At 40.2% G+C, this 17,114-nt stretch overlaps 1 protein-coding gene and 1 long non-coding RNA gene across 7 annotated transcripts in view; one reads left to right on the top strand and one right to left on the bottom strand.

Moving 5' to 3' along the window:
• LOC120531845 overlaps positions 1 to 7,038 on the top strand; it is a 152,974-nt gene extending 145,936 nt beyond the window's left edge. For 3 of the 4 annotated variants that reach the window (XR_005634168.1, XR_005634171.1, XR_005634169.1), the window contains exons 2-3: positions 3,180 to 3,319; positions 6,726 to 7,038. This is a non-coding gene — a long non-coding RNA (uncharacterized LOC120531845). Of the gene's footprint in view, positions 1 to 1,575; positions 3,320 to 6,725 lie in introns of those variants that run through there. The other variant, XR_005634167.1, reaches the window with a different exon arrangement.
• The window catches only part of metap1d (methionyl aminopeptidase type 1D (mitochondrial)), a 212,462-nt gene that overhangs the window by 130,455 nt on the left and 64,893 nt on the right, over positions 1 to 17,114 (bottom strand). The window lies entirely within an intron of this gene.

Here is a 17,114-nt window from a genome sequence, read left to right as displayed (position 1 = left end):
GAATTTACCACAGGTGGACTCCAATGAAGCTGCAGAAACATCTCAAGGATGATCAGGAGAAACAGGATGCACCGGAGCTCAATTTGGAGCTTCATGGCAAAGGCTGTGAATACTTATGTACATGTGCTTTCTCAGTTTTTTTATTTTTAATAAATTTGCAAAAACCTCAAGTAAACTTCTTTCACGTTGTCATTATGAGGTGTTGTGTGTAGAATTCTGATGAAAAAATGAATTTAATCCATTTTGGAATAAGGCTGTAACATAACAAAATGTGGAAAAAGTGATGTGCTGTGAATACTTTCCGGATGTACTGTAAAACTGAATTTGTTTCCCTTCGTAAAAATAATCACTTAAATTTGTGCTACTCAGACAGGACGAATGTTGTTTCATAAAGCACCCTCCATCATGTCCGAGACCACGACCCATTTTCCTTTGATTGAACCTTCTGTTCCACAGTTTTGTATTTGTATATTTAGTATATATGTGCAGTTAGATGTATAGATATTATATTATTCATGCCCTCTCCCATTCATCCTCTTGTGATCTGTCTGAAGTGCTGTTGTACGTTGCACCTTTGGTCCCGGAGGACATTATTTTGTCTTACTGTGTGCTCCAATGTACATATATGGTTGACACGACAATAAATCTCTACTTGACTTGACTCGAGTTTAAAATTACAAATCAAACAATTCAGACATCATTAAAGTGCACATTGCAGACTTTCATTTAAGGGGATTTGCAGACATTTTGGTAACGGAACACTTTCTACTCGGTCCCCCCATTTCAGGAGACCATAATGTTTGGACACAGCAATGGCAGGTCTATTAAAGCTGTTGTCATATTTAGGACTGTGTTGCGTATCCCTCACATGCAATGAATGCCTGAAATCTGTGATTCACAGACATCACCAGGTGCTGAGGGTCTTCTCTGGTGATGCTCTGCCAAGCCTCTAATGCAGCCATCTTCTGCTCCAGCTTGTTTCAGGGGGCTTATCCCCTTAAGTTTTCTTTTCAGGAAATGGAAGGCCTGCTTAGTTGGGTTTAAATCAGCTGACTAGCTTGGCCATTCAAGAATTTTCCATTTTTAAGCTTCGAGAATCTTCTGTGTTGCCTCAGCAGTACGGTTGGCTCATTATTTTGTTGGAGGATGAAGTTTGGAGGCCTTTACTGAAACTTGAGCAGATCAGATGTTTCTACACACCTCAGAATTCATTGTGCGGTCAACAGTTCAGTCATCAATGAAGGGAAGTGTGCCATGACCTGTGCCAGCCATATATGCTCAAGCCATAACACCTCCAGCTCCATGTTTAACAGATGAGGTGGTCTGCTTTGGATCTCTGGCATTTCCCCTAAGTCTCCACACTTGGCTCTCACCATCACTCTGATCAGGTTCATTTTTGTTATGTCTGTCAACAAGACTTTTTCCCAGAATTCTGCAGGCTCTTTGAAGTCCTTTATCTCAAACTGTAAATTGGCCATCCTGTTTTTGTGTCTCACTAGTGGTCTCCATCTCACAGTGTGTCCTCTGTGTTTCTGTTCATGGAGTCTTCTGCTGATAGTCATCAACATTGGCCCCCTGAAGACTGTGTATGATCTGTCAGACAGGCGTTGGGGGCATTTTCTTTTGCATAGTGGGGATTCTTCTGTCATCAGCAGTGGTGGTCTTCCTCAGCCTAGTGTGTTGTTTCGTCTTCATGATATTCCAGACAGTTGATTTCAGTCATCCCAAGGTGTTCCTGATGTCTCTGATGAACCACTCAAACCCAAACCAATCCTGTCACAGCGATTAAAAACTAGAAACCTACCAATTTTGAGTAAAACTGCTCCAGCACATTTTGTTCTTCAGAGGTAAGAATTTGCACATCTGCACACATTTGTGCCCCTAATGCAGGGCAGGAGAATGTACATTTATTTTTTCAACAAGATGAGATCCTTTCATTCCGCGTGAAATCGGCCTGCAGTACTTTACAGCTAAATGCCCAGGTTTATGTATGGAAACTCATGTGCTGGACATTTGTTTTCCCCTCTTTTTTGAAAATGGGTGGATAGTTTGAAATAAATAACTGAGTAAGACCACTGAGGGTTGTAAACGTCCGGCTCCTCTTTTTGGTAATAATTTACTGCGCGGCACGTGATTTCTGACTGCCTCAGCATGGTTTTGTTGTTCATCACATTAAACAGGCCCCAGGATGTGGAAGCCCCATGGGAATAACAGAGTGCCAAAGCTAAAGAAAAATCGAAAGAGGCGGTGGGTTTGGCGGGTGGTGGGGGGAAGGAGAAGGGACAGTCTTCTGGTACCTTAAGGCGGGACAGGAAGTTTGTCAGGAAGGATGCCAGCCTAAGGGCACTTTCTGGCAATAATAACAACATTGAAACCCTCCAGCACCCAGGTCATGATAAATCACGACCTCCTCCATGTGCGTAACCCTCAACTACCACCCCCCAACACACTTTGTCCGCCCAGATTGGAAACTGGCCGAAAGCGACGTTTAGTCAATGGTGCTTCACCGCCTGACGAGGGAAAAAAAAAATCAGTTAGATGGGGTGATGGTGAGGGGTGAGGCGAGAACACAGATCTGATTTCACTTCCTGAATGTGGTGAACGTTTAGAAAACTGCAACTGAAAACGTCTGAGGTGACTGGCCCTTTTATTCATGGGCTATGCCCTACGCAGAAAACAAATGTAGAAGAGGTTGGCAAGCGATTTCATGCCATCTTGAGCTATGATTTTCAGACAATATTGAAAGTCAGCTTCATTACTGACATCTGCAAGAAATATGGGCATGAAAAATGAAAGGGTGATCCAGTTAGGTCCGCCTACAGTATATTCATTTAATTTCATTCCATTCATTCTTATATAGCAGCCGCACAGTGGTATGTGCTGCTGCCTCCACCATCGAGTACCCTGGGTAAAAATCAAACACCTATCCTTTTGTACTTGGCAAGGGCACCCCCCCCCCATCACATCCCAAAGAAATGCAGAGAAAGGTTAACTGGTCACTCTAGATTGGCCACTTGTGTGTGTGGACGTGACGGGTGGGTCTCCTGTCCAGGGCGATTCCAGCTTTGGGACAGATGCTGACCCTGAAAAGGACTGCTGTTATTATTACTTTTTATTTATATGGACATTTGAAACACAATTAGTTACACTTCTTTTTTTTTTGTTTTTTTTTTTTCCAGTTGGAGCACAGGCAGATGAAGTGACTTGCTACGGTCACAGAGTGTCACACTCACAACCTCAGGGTTTGAAGACCAAAGCCTTAACCACCACACCATATGGTCCGACACCTTTAGTCAAGATGACTTAAAACATCTGAGAGGTAAAGCTGCTTAAACATTTTTGCTTTTCCAATTGGAGCGCAGGCAGGTGATGTGACTTGCTCAGGGTCACACAGTGTCAGCAACCAGATTTATTTAGAACATTAGGACAATCTGGACGAGAACAGGCCACCCAGCCCAACAAAGCTCACCAGGCCTATCCACTTAATTCTTCTAAAATAATATAAAGTCGAGTTTTTAAGGACCCTGATGTCCTACTGTACACCACATCACTTGGTCACTTATTGAACGTGTCTGTGGATCTCTGTGTAAAGAAAACTTTGTAGTGTTTGTGCGAAATTAACAAGTTTCCAGCTGTGTCCCCGTGTTCTTGATGAACTCATTTTAAAGTCACCATCTCGATCCACTGCACTAATTCCCTTCATCATTTTAAACACTTCAGTCAGGTCTCCTCTTCATCTTCTTTTCCTTAAACTGTGAAGGCTCAGCTCTTTAATCTTTCTTCATAACTCATCTCCTGTAGCCCTGGAATCAGCCTAGTCGCTCTTCCCTTGGACATTTTCTAGCTCTGCTGTCCTTTTTGTAGCCTGGAGACCAAAACTGAACACAGGACTCCAGATGAGGCCTCACCAGTGTGTTACAAAGCTTGAGCAGAACCTCCTGTGACTTGTACTCCACACATCAAGGCGCTATATAACCTGACATTCTGTTAGCCTTCTTAATGGCTTCTGAACATATCTTAAGAGTCCGCTACGACTCCTTCTCATAAGGTGTACTCTCAATTTTCTGACCTCCCATTGTGTACCTCATATTTTTACTTCCTATGTGTAATTCTTTACGTTTACTGACATTAAATTTCATCTGCCGCAAATCTGTCCAAGCCTGTGTGCTGTCCAAGTCCCTTTGTAATGACTCACAGATTCCACCTAATCTGCCAATCCACCTATCTTGGTATCACCTGCAAACTTAAACGGCTTGTTACTTATATTCCTATCTAAATCATTTGCATATATTAAAAATAAAATAACAGCGGCCCTATCACTGACGCCTGCTGGTCACCACTCTTAACATCAGCCAGGTCTGATGAGGTTCCTCACACCATCACCCTCTGCTTGCTGTGTCTGAGCCAATTTTGCACCCATCTACACACATCACCCTGAACTGCCACTTCATTTAGTTTAATGCCCAACCTCTCATGTGGCACCTCATCAAATGCTTTCTGAAAGATAAATAACATCATATTTATCCACTCTAATCATATCCTTTTGTTGCATCCTCATAGAATTCCCACATGTTAGTAAAACATGAACTCCCTCTTCTGACCCCATGCCGACTGCTAAACTCCTGTTCTTGCCATGTGCTGTTTAATTTTCTGCTTAATAATTCCTTCCATTAATTTAGCTGAGATGCACATTAATCTCACTGGCCTGTAGTCGCTTGGATCTGCCTGATCACCCTTTTTATCTGGTCCCCACATTGCCCAACATGAACTTGTCCACCCTTCTGGCCATCTTATTCATCCCCAGTTCCTTAACTGGTGTATCTCTCTCATCCCTTCAGCAGTTAATGGCTAATGTGGCTGAGCGTACCGGTGCAACCATCTAGGTCAGGGGTGTCGAACTCCAGGCCTGGAGGGCGACAGTGTCTGCAGGTTTTCTTCCTATCCCATTTCCTAACCAGTGATCAGTTTTCACTGCTAATTAACTTCCTTTTCCTTTCATTTGATTAGCCCTGTTTTTAAGGATTCAGTCCTCTGAGTTGATTCTTTTCTTCATTAAATGACAGCCAAACAGAAATGAGATGTGAAACGAGCCAACAGATGACCACCTAAACTAGGATTTCAAACTCCAACCAATCACTTAATGAGAAGACGATTCTTACTGTTAATTAAACCCGTTAATGAACTCCATGGTTTGTTGCTGCTCTCATTCTGCCACAGCAGACATTTCCAAAGCTGTTCATTTTCTGTTTTTTCTAAGAACATCGATCAAAAAGTTTTGTGACCTGAGAGATCAACCTTACTGAGAACCGTCACCTTTCTATATCTTCAGGTATTGTGTGATGGGCACAGGTGAGCTGGTCATGTGACGGCTCATTTTGTGTCTCATTATTGTTTGGCTGCTAATTAAAGAAAAAGAAACACCAAAGTAGTCGGAGTAAAGTTCATTAAAACTGAGGCAAAGGAAGTTAATTAGCAGCAAAAACAGGTCACTAATGAAGAAGATGGTTAGAATGAAAACCTGCAGCTACTGCGGCCCTCCTCGACACCCGTGATCTAGGTGGATGCTGTACATTGGGGTTAGTTGAAGAAGCCCCCCACTGCCAATGTAAAGCACTGTGAGCAGGTAAGAAAAGCACTATAAAAATGCAATTTATTACCATTATTATTATTATTATTATTATTATTATTACAGGTTCCAGCTTCTCTGCAAGCCTGGTCTGGATAAGCGGGCTTACAAAATGGACGGATGATGGATAAAACCCTACATTTACTTGTACTTGTGTACAGTTAATATGAGACTCTGAAACCTCTGCTTGAGTACTTTTTCTAATGGTCAAATCCTACATTTATTTGAGACAACTTCTAGAAAGGAATGTCAACATTTGCTCACGTATGGCTATTGAGTATGTTATACAACACTGAAATTAGCCATCGAAACTCTACAAAAAAAATACAGTAACTACCAGCAATTTTTTTCTGTTCTGTCCATTTAAAGTTATTTCAGCCACCACAAACTTACCTGAGGGTTTTTATGTACACAACATTATGAAATGCTGTCAGCAAACATTTACAGTATTTTACGTATTCTACTACTGCACACAATTATGAGGGACGTTCAAAAGGTTTCCGCACTTTTATATTTTCGTTGGAAATGGTGAAGGCAGTAGTAATTGGGCAAAAAAAAGTTAGTATGACGCTGGGAAATTGCATCGCAAATGAAGGTGACTATGTAGAAAAGTTATAAATAGAGTTAAAAAAGTGAGGAAAACTTTTTAAACATCCCTCGTACATATTAATATAACTATTGTTATTAAGCGAGTTTACATGCACACACAAAACTGGGATAAGGTGAGCAACCTGGTTAAAGCAAATAGATATCTGGTTTCTTAAAAACCTCTGTTTACATGAGTACTGATTTGGCAAAACACTTCAATATCATTAATCAGAGCAAAAAAAAAAAAAAAAGAGTTAACCGTCATCATCGCCCACCGTAAAGCCTGTCATCATTCTCTTGTGTTTTTTAAACCACTGGCAAACTATAAGAACTGCCCTTCGAAAACTCCCTCTTAGATAGTATCTCATTGGGAAACAAGCACACTCTTAACTTGCCCTCTGCAGGATCAGCTGCACGCTTACCGCATAACGTGCTTATCGCATGTTGTTTAGAATGTTTAAAACTGAGCTCTTGCCTGTCCTTTTGCTCTCTCCTTTCCTCTCTTCTCTAGACTGCATCTGCCCCTGCCAGTGTTTCTCAGCCACTGAACCTGCTTGAGGAAGAAGGCTTTGCGTTTTTTTTAATCTGAAGAAGTGAGCTAAAGCAGATGCTTGCCCTCATCGCTACTCGTATCCTGTGTGCTTGGAGTAAAAGCTATTTTGAATAAAGCCTTGAAACTGTTCCTGCCTGCTCAACATTATTTTTCCTTGGAAATTTGGTCTCACCGTCTTGTCTCTCATGCAACCCAAGCTTGACAATACGTTTAGCCCTTCACGTGCAGTGAAGTCAACAACATTCCCTTTTTATTAAATGATTTTATTTAACTAGACTCCTCTGTCTGTTTGTTTGTCTGGGTCAAATCTTGTAACTGATTATAAACTCACTTTTGCCAATGCAAATTGTTTCGCATTTTGCTTACATGTTCAGTATCGATGACAATACAATAATCTGTCATAACCGATGCAATTACGTAACAAATTTTGCTGTAATTTAGTGATTTTCAATCTGTGGGGCAGGCCCCCCTAGGGGGGCACAAAGTAACAAAAAGGGGGGGTGTGAATATGTGAAAAAAAGAAAACAAGAATTGAAAATATGAAAAATGCATCTATTGTAACCAAAACAAATTAATTTAAACTACACTCTGATACTAGAAAAATAAATATTGGGTTAGATAAATGTTGATTAGGTATAATAAAATATGCATCTATGATATATTGTTAATTAAAAAAGAACAAATCGGTATTAGTGGGATGCTTTCAAAAAAATTTTAGGGGGTGCGATTAAAACTGTTATGAAAACTCAGGTCACAAATACTTAAAGGTTCAGAAACGCTGGACTAATATGTGCCTGCTTTAAAGTACACAGACTCTCCAGGTTTGATTTGATATTCGAACTTCTTTTCTATTTGAAGTTTGTTTCTATGACGAGCGGCGCCGCTGCTGCTGCTTTTATAGTCGCGTATTTTCAATCCAGAAAGTTCAAGGCGTATCGGTATCTGTCACAAACATTCGGGTAACAGTAGATCAGGTGATAATGTGGCGTGACTGCACCACATTGGCAGCGTAGCCAATATTGCGAAACTGAGTTAAATAATTTATTGCATATTGGTTTATTTTCATGATACAGTGGAACCTTGGGTCACGACCATAATTCGTTCCAAAACTCTAGTCGCAACCCGATTTGGTCGTGACCCGAAGTAATTTCCCTCATAGGACTGTATGTAAATACAATTAATCTGTTCCGGACCATATGAGCTACATGTAAATATATTTTTTAAAGATTTTTAAGCACAAAAATAGTTGATTATACCATAGAATGCACAGTTTAATAGTAAACTAAATGTAAAAACACTGAATAACACTGAGAAAACCTTGAACAACAGAGAAAACTAACACTGCAATAGTACACGCTATAGTGCTAGGAACCGCTCGCTAAAAACACTTTTTAATGAGTTTTAAGCACAGGGAAAAAAAATGAACATTTGAAAAATCCGTAATTTATACAAAAACTAGCCATAAACAACAAAGAAAACTAACCCTGTATGAGTCGAGTTCTGGCATGAAGGAAGTGAGGAGGAACTGGGTGGAGAGGAGATTACAGTTTTGAGGTAAAGTCTGAGGCAGGTTCGCTGCATGCTCCAATCTCGCTTCCGGGAGCCCTTAAACCCGTCACCGTCGGTAAAGTTACCGATGAGCATGACAATGAGGCACTACAATGGAGCAATCGGATGGTGCAAAAAGTGCCAAGTGCTTTTATTAAAATCAACAAAACAACAATCAAAAACAAAGTCCAAATTAAATGAAGTGCAGTGCTTTTAGAATCCTTCAATAAATAAATGATCCCATAAAAACAGAAGTGAAGGTTAAAATCCAATAGAAAAAAGTCTTCATTAAATACGAGATAAAACAATGCTCGAAGCAGTCTCTTTAAAAACAAGCCCAGTGCTTTCTTTAACTTCCTTCTCGCGAGCTCTCTCTCTCTCTCGCTCGCCTGCTCGCTGTCTCGCTGCACAGGGAGAGACTGAACACGTGCGGAAATCATCTGCGCATACGAACCGGAAGGGAAACTGGCTTGTTCATTACCTGTGTGTGTGGTCATGAACAGATGCAAAAGTTTGGTGAACTTTTTGATCGTAACCTGATTTGTACATGGTCTGAGACGTTTGTGACCCAAGGTTCCACTGTACAGCTAACAGAGGCATAATATTTGTCGGACGAAAATACGTTCGTCTCGCACAGATTGACTTCATCGGTATCCGCATTTACGAGATTTTTAAGAATTAAAACATATTTAATCGTTTCTTTACATAAAAAATAATTAAATAAGAATAAATAATTTATTCTTTGTTTATAGGATTAGAATTACTACCAAAAACCACACAAGACATTTTAACAGTTAATAAAGCATTTTAAAAAAAATAGCTTGCAAATATTTCATCAAAGTTAGCCGAACACATGCAAATCTTATGGAAGTAAAAATGATAGGATTCCGTGACTCCGCACGAGTATCATACCTTTGTTAGTTGTATAATCTATCTTATATTATGCAGGGGGCGCAGCATTATTCCAGGTAGAAAGGGGGGGGGGCGAAAATACAAAACTTTGAAAACCGCTGCCGTAATCAATAAGTATGCGATTTCAATTAACGCACACACAACAATGATGGAAAGAGAATACAGTAAGGTATAGCAGCGTACAAGTGAGAGACGCATCGGATTGCCCCCACTTCCAGTGAGTGTAGAGGGTACACATGCGTGCCGACTTTACTTGTTTAATCTTGTGAAGGAGTAGCCTTGATGATCACAGCGAGGAAGTATTGCCGTACACTTGCCGTTCTGTCGTCGATATTTTTTTTCTTGCAATGACCGAGCACTAATTCCATAGGAGCCTGAACCGAAACATAGAGACCAAAACATAAAGTATTCAAATAATTCTGCAAAGAAGATATATAACGTAATACTATTAAAGAAGCTTCCCATTCATGAAAAATGATTAAAGAAAAATCATTTGCAAAAACTAAAAAGTAAAAAATAAAATATATAAAAAAAAAATTTTTTAAGTAAAATGGTTTTATTTACTTTAGCTATAAATGCACTAAAAAGCAAAAAAATAATTTTTTCTTTTAACCACAATTTTCATGGTTACATGTGACTAAATAAAACTCGTTGGGCGCACATAAATTAATTCATTCAATCAATTAATAGAATTGCTACTTTTATCGTAAAATATAGAAAAACAGCAACGTTGTAATTCCCCACCATGCTAAGCAAGTTTCAAAAATTGTTTAAATCATTTATTTTATGTACGCCCCCACGATTTTATTTAGTCACATAAAACCACGAAAATTGTGGTTAAAGAAAAATGTATTTTTTGCTTTTTAGTGCATTTATAACTAAAGTAAATAAAATCATCTTATTTTAAAAAAAATTAAAATGATACATTTTATTCACACCCTAGACCTGAGCCACCGATGGCTGCCGGTATAAACACAGGCCACTGTGTCACCTGATCGCACTGTTTCAACCTGTCTATAGCAAGCAGCTGGATTAAAACTGAAGTGGTGCTTTATTAATGTGTTTCGCTAGTGGACTGCATGCAGCACACTCTTTTCTGCCTGTTTGTGTGATTTAGCCCTGTAAAGGACCAGCATACTGGTACATGTCCTTCTTGCCTTACACCCAGTGCTGCTGGGATAATATTAAAAATGCAGGTATTGGTACTTCAATAAATATTACATTAGACTACTGGTTACTATAAAAAGTAATCAGACTACATAACACAAGTTACTTTTAATAAGTTACACATTAACTCTTTTAGGGTGTATGTCATCTAAAGTTGACATCCAGAGGCAGAGGGTGATAAAAGTTACATGGTAGGTAGACCCTCTTTGCTCGGAGGACTGTTAGATTTTTTGACTTGACGTTGTATCTCTGTGTGTATCCCTGACGTCTAAAATGGCATCAACATCAGGGGGGAGAGTGAAGTGAATACATTATTAAATTACTTATTTTTTTGGGTATTATTGCTGAAGTGGACTCTGACTTATCAAACTCCAATTTTGATGCAAGTGATCTGGAGATCTAAAATGTAAGTCAGGTATCTGTATCAGCTGATCGGTCCCCAGATGATCATGCAGCTGACACACCCATGGCAATGTTTACCTGGAAGGATCACAATGACATTGATCTGGAGGAGGCAAACTAGCCACGGGACCACCACATGACGCATTGTGCTAATGGACACTACGGATTACCAGCCATTGCAAGCTTATGAGTGATGAGACACACAGGTATGTAATAGTATGTGAATTTCCATACTGTAGGGGCTCATGGAACATAAAACAGAGCGACATTTCTCATAAATATGTTGATTTTTGTGTGAAACCATTGCTTTGTCTGCTTTTAAAAAAATAAATTTTTTGGAAAAAATATTTAGCCATGAGACAAAAGGGGAAAAAAATAATTAGCCCTAAAAGAGTTAAACATGCTCCCGAGATTGTGCTGCTGAGCCTTGCACTGTACGTATCCATTTTTTGAAATACCGAGACGGATTACTTCAGCCAAGAGAGCGAATAATACGATCACCCAAACCTTTGCGTCAGGAAATTTATCTTTCTGGACACTTTCATTGTTTTCTACCTGTGGCTGCTATATGCGTGCGCGAATGAAATCTACAAAATCCTTAACAGTAACCCCGTTTAGGAATTACAGGGCCACACAACTGGGTTTCCCGCTGAGAAATCTGTGTGTGTGTTAACCTGATTTCTCAGAGATCAGCGACTCCGTTTCTTTCACCGGAATAAGAGTTTACATGGCATTTTAGATCCGGGTGTCCGTGAATAATTGGGTTATTAAAACATGTGTAAATGTTACCGACCTCAGGCCTAGGGGAACCTGGGCCAGGTACAAGCCACTGTTGCTACAGGGTGTTGCCACAGCAATATGGTGTAAAGCAGGGGTCCTCAAAATCACGGTCCTGGAGGGCCGCAGTGGCTACAGGTTTTCATTCCAGCCAGTTTCCCAGTTAGATAATGAAACTTGGTGTTTAACTCTATGGCTTGTGAGTGTTTTCATTCTTCAAAGACAAATTTACTTATATTGTAGATCAGAGGTCCTCAGTTCCAATCCTGGAGGGCCGCAGTAGCTGCAGGTTTCCACTTCAACCAATTTTTTTAAATTAGAGCCCACTTTTTTACTACTAAAGCAATACATTTTTGGGCTTAATTTTAGTTATCTTGCCTGTTACAATTTAGAACCCTTAATTGCCTATTTTAGTTTTAGCAGCTGTATTTAAAAATTGAATTGTTGCCTGTTTTGTTCATCAGACATTAGTTAATAATAAAATACAGATAACCAATAAACCAGCAGCTCTCCCGCCAATGCGCTTCCTTTTAAACCTGCGCATGTGTACCATTAAAAGTGTCTGTGTTTAAAAAATAGAAACAAATGAGAGGGGAATTGGAAGGAGCGTTAAGTTGAATTCTGATCTAGTCCACAAAACACTTGAATAATGCTCTCAGGTAAAGAAAAGCCAACTCAGGCCCCTTCTTCAGGCACGGTGTAAACCGTTGCCTCGAAAGTTTGCATATTGTAATCTGTATAGTTAGCCAATAAAAGGTGTCATTTTGCTTGGCTTCTCTCTACATTCATAATGGCTAACACGGTACAGCACCCTAGTGCTGCTCTCAGGTAAAGAAACTCTAAAGCGCAATTACAATTTCTATTGGATGAATGAAAGCACTAACAAGGTACACAGTCACATTTTCAGTTTCATTATCAGCAAGGCCGGAATTCTAATTAGGAAACGCGTTGGAAGGAAAACGTGCAGCCACTGCGGCCCTCCAGCACCGTGATTGAGGACCCCTGGTGTAAAGCATAAAAGAAACAGGCAGCAGTCCATACTTCTCTGTTCTCTCTTTTTTTATTCTCCTTTTCCCAGAAATATATTTATGCTTCAATTTCTGCATAGATCAACATGGCAATCAGAGAAAACAATGGTGCAAGCCAATTTCCTCTGCATGACAAATAGTTTAAACATATTTACTTTGAGTAATTAATTAGAAACCAATTTTCCAAGGAAGCAGACAGTTCTGTATCTCCATATTGTGTGTAGATGAGATACTAAATCAAAGCAGTCCGACTATTCAAAGCAGGTGACTCTTTAGCAAGACAGGCAAATATTTATGTCCTGTAGACGGCCATCAAAATCTGGAATAGCCTGCCAATAGGAATTCGCCAGGCTAATACAGTAGAGCACTTTAAAACACTGCTGAAAACACATTACTTTAACATGGCCTTCTCATAACTTCACTTTAACTTAATCCTGATACTCTGTATGTTCAATTCATCACAATAACTATTCATGGTGGCTCTAAAATCCATACTGACCCCTACTCTCTTTTCTGTTTCTTTTTCCGGTTTCTTTGTGGTGGTGGCCTGCGCCACCACCACCTACTCAAAGCTTCATGATGCTCCAACAATGATGGACGGATTAAAAGGCAGAAGTCTACGTGACCATCATCATCATCATCAAGTCCTTCCGTGAGAATCCTAAATCCAAAGAGGACTGTTTCATTTATGTTAGGTACAATGCCCAGAGGGGACTGGGCGGTCTCTTGGTCTGGAATCCCTACAGATTTTATTTTTTCTCCAGCCGTCTGGAGTTTTTTTTGTTTTTTCTGTCCCCCCTGGCCATTGAACCTTACTCTTATTCGATGTAAATGTTGATTTATTTTGCTTTATAATTGTGTCTTTCATTTTTCTAATCTTTAATATGTAAAGCACTTTGAGCTACTGTTTGTATGAAAATGTGCTATAGAAATAAATGTTGTTGTTGTTGTTATCAGCAATAACCTGTAGCCGAGTTTTCCAGAAATTCAAGCTTTTCTTTAAAACACTGGTTTATAGCCCATTACACTAAGCAACACACAGAAATGCCTTTTCTTTAGAATGCTGAATTCTAGCCCATTACATAAACACACTCATTTTTGGGAATACTTAATGTTACAAAATTTTATTAAATCTCATCTTTCTACCAGGGCTGTGGAGTCGGTAGATAAATGCTCCGACTCCGACGTTTCTAAATCTTCCGACTCCTCTGTATGTATATACTTTGCTAATGTATTTTCTACATCCATTGAAGGAAAGGAAGGCAACATACATGTCATTTCACCACAGAACTACTGGCTAGGAAGCCAACACTCTACTATAATGCCAGATTAAAGACAAACACAACTGATTGGCGGCCGCAGATTGCGGGTGTCCACATAGACGGGCAGATCCAGCTTGCCGAAAATCTCGACCACCGCCCCCATCCAAAGTAATGTGATGCCTCTGTCTGCTGCAGTGGCTGTCTCCTCAGTCAGCCAGCCGGAAGTTTAGTGCATTGTGTCACTCACCGGCCAGCTGATCAGCAGAACGAGCCTCTGCTGGAGACAGGTAGGGAGATCTGTGTTCTCGGCTTCTAGCGCATAGCGAAGGGGAGCCGATGGAGCTGAGAACACACCAGATGATTTTTCAGGCGTTTGACGCGTGATGACTCGTTGAGCGGCGAAAAATCGGCAGTGCATCTGTAAATGTATGGGGGGCTTTAGGCTAGGTTCACAGTTCCCTGTAACAGTGGAACACGACACAATGGAAAGCGGTGCCGCACCTTACCTGTGCATTACATCCCATATAGTGACGCATACAGTCAATGAAAAGCATGCTTCATGGTTACTTGACATGTTCGTTTTGTGGTAACATTATGCACTGCATGCATTGGGCTTTATTCTTACAGCAGAGAAGTAGTTCATTATGACTGTTTGTGAATTGGGACATTTCAACTTACTTTTTTAATCCCCATTTAAATTTAGTAGGAGTCGGAGTCGGTTAACTTTTTGCCGACTCCAGGTACCCAAAATTGTCTCCGACTCCGACTCTGACTCTACAGCCCTGCTTTCTACTGTCCTTCAATTTGCAGGGAGAACTCGGGTATTGGTGGCAGGACTGGCACTCCAGCCACTATAAAAAACCTCACAGTGTTCTCTTCCATTCAAAATGTTGTGGTGCTGAGGTGTCACCCGTTGCATCGCTGCACTCAGGTCCTAATTTGGGACCCTGAGGTGGTTCCTGGTGTGCCCGCTTATCTCGGTTATGTTATCAAGGGTGGCGGCTTCGGGGGGCTCCCAAGTAAACGCAGGAGTGTGGAGCCAACCCTCACTGTCACAATGCAGACTCCTGATGATGAATTGAAAGCTTCTTGAATTACAGTAGCCACTTCACAAAGCACTCAGCCATCACAGACGTGCACAGCCACAACCGTGAGCAGGTGCTTCGTTGACAATGCGCCAATCAAACCACGGTACTTTCTAGAGCCCACCCTCTAAACGTTCAGGGGTGAAAATGGCAGCTTACATTTCAGTGCACATTAAAAGTTGTGTGTGATGTAACTGAAAGGAATAAATCAAGTATTAATTAAGTCCAAAAGCACTGAAAAACATGCTTCATGAAACATTTAATTATTTAGGCGCACATATCCTTGTGTGTATTTATTTATTGTCACATTCACAATGCATTTATTGTACTTATTTATTTACATGTTTATTTATTTACTTTATTTTGTCAGAAATAATCCTCTATAGAAATAAACTGGTACAGCTTTAAATCACTTGCAAGACAGCAACACAATGGAAACGTATAATTCAGAATGAGAAGCTTGAAAGGGTGATTAGGTGATATAAGGGTCCCGCTTGTATGCGAGTACAGGAACAAAGTGCACACTACACACTACTTTAGTCTGGCAACTCTGTGTACAAGACGGCAACACGCCCTGCGTAAGGTGGCAGCCCATTCCAGGGTCATTCAGGAGGTGTAAAATAGACAAAGAGGCCAGCAGAAATATCGAGCTGCCCAGTTTATGGAAGCCTCTCACAAGTCAGTGCTCCCCAGCAGCGTGCACTCCGAGCACAAGGATTGTTTGTGAGGCTTAGAGGACAAGCACAGAGAAAAAGAAACAGCTGGCCTCATTACCCCGCTTAGCCAATTCATGAATGCCTAATTACCGAGTTATGTTGTATGAGTCCATCACCATACTGAGAACACGCTGTATCAGAGGCTGGAAAATTGCATTCCCACAGCTTCCTGCTTTTCAAGAATGAGCAGCTTGAGGGAGCTGAGCGCCAATCTGCATCTACTTTAAAGTCGACCCATGATGGTGGGCTATACAAAAAGGTAAAGGCCCGGCTCCTGATGCACTTGGGCTCATGCACCGTCCTTTACAGGCATCCTGAACAGAGTTCTTTTTTCATAAATCGCAACAATGAACCTTAAGGGAAGACCATTATGAGAGATTTCACATACCATACATTGTAGCGCACACTGAAAAGAAGGACTTGGGAAAATTTGGAATCATCCGGCTAAAAAAAACCCAGAAAATTCAGCTCTGGGGATTGCTAAGAACACAGACAAATTGATAGAGACATCAACTGATCTTTAACAGTGCTATAGAGAGACAGACAGAAAAATATAAAATAAAATAGATACATGTGAAAAGTGCTGTGATAAATAGATAAGGCACTGCATAATAGATAGATAGATAGATAGATAGATAGATAGATAGATAGATAGATAGATAGATAGATAGATAGATAGATAATGAAAGGCACTATATAACAGATAGATAGATAGATAGATAGATAGATAGATAGATAGATAGATAGATAGATAGATAGATAGATAGATAGATAGATAGATAGATAGATAGATAGATAGATAGATAGATAGATAGATAGATAGATAGATAGATAGATAGATAGATAGATAGATAGATAGATAGATAGATATGAAAGGCACTATATAATAGATAGATAGATAGACACTACTTAGTCTCTTATTCCAAGTGTCTATCGTTCTTTGTGTAAAGAAAAACTTCCTAATGTTTGTGCGAAATTTACCCTTAACAAGTTTCAAACTGTGTCCCCGCGTTCTTGATAGATAGATACTCGCGTTTAAGTTCTCCCACGGATAAGTCGGGGCTTCATTTTACCGTATAATTTTCAGTATTTTATAAATGTCGGTTGTATAAGTCGAATGTGGAAAAATCACGTTATTTGACCAAGAGATTTTGATATGCTAATGCCCACCTGAGAGAGTAACCACGGAGCACACTGCCTTTTTTTCCTATGTATTGTACCTACGTGACCACACGGTAATACCCAAATTATTCCGAAGCGATGTCTGCACTGATTTGTGTTTTCTGCATCTCACACCCTCATACACCTTTATCGTAAGAGCATCCCTTATCTACGATGGAACGTTCGTTCAGAAGAAAATATTAAGCTGGTTTTAAATTAACTATCGTTGAAGTAGCGAAAGATTTTGGTAACTGCGCTGCTACAACAAAATTCGATGCATCTGAGAAAC

The sequence above is a fragment of the Polypterus senegalus genome, chromosome 6 (assembly GCF_016835505.1).
Source record: "Polypterus senegalus isolate Bchr_013 chromosome 6, ASM1683550v1, whole genome shotgun sequence".
Classification (NCBI taxonomy): Eukaryota; Metazoa; Chordata; class Cladistia; order Polypteriformes; family Polypteridae; genus Polypterus; species Polypterus senegalus.
This window is presented reverse-complemented; position numbering and strand designations above follow the sequence as displayed.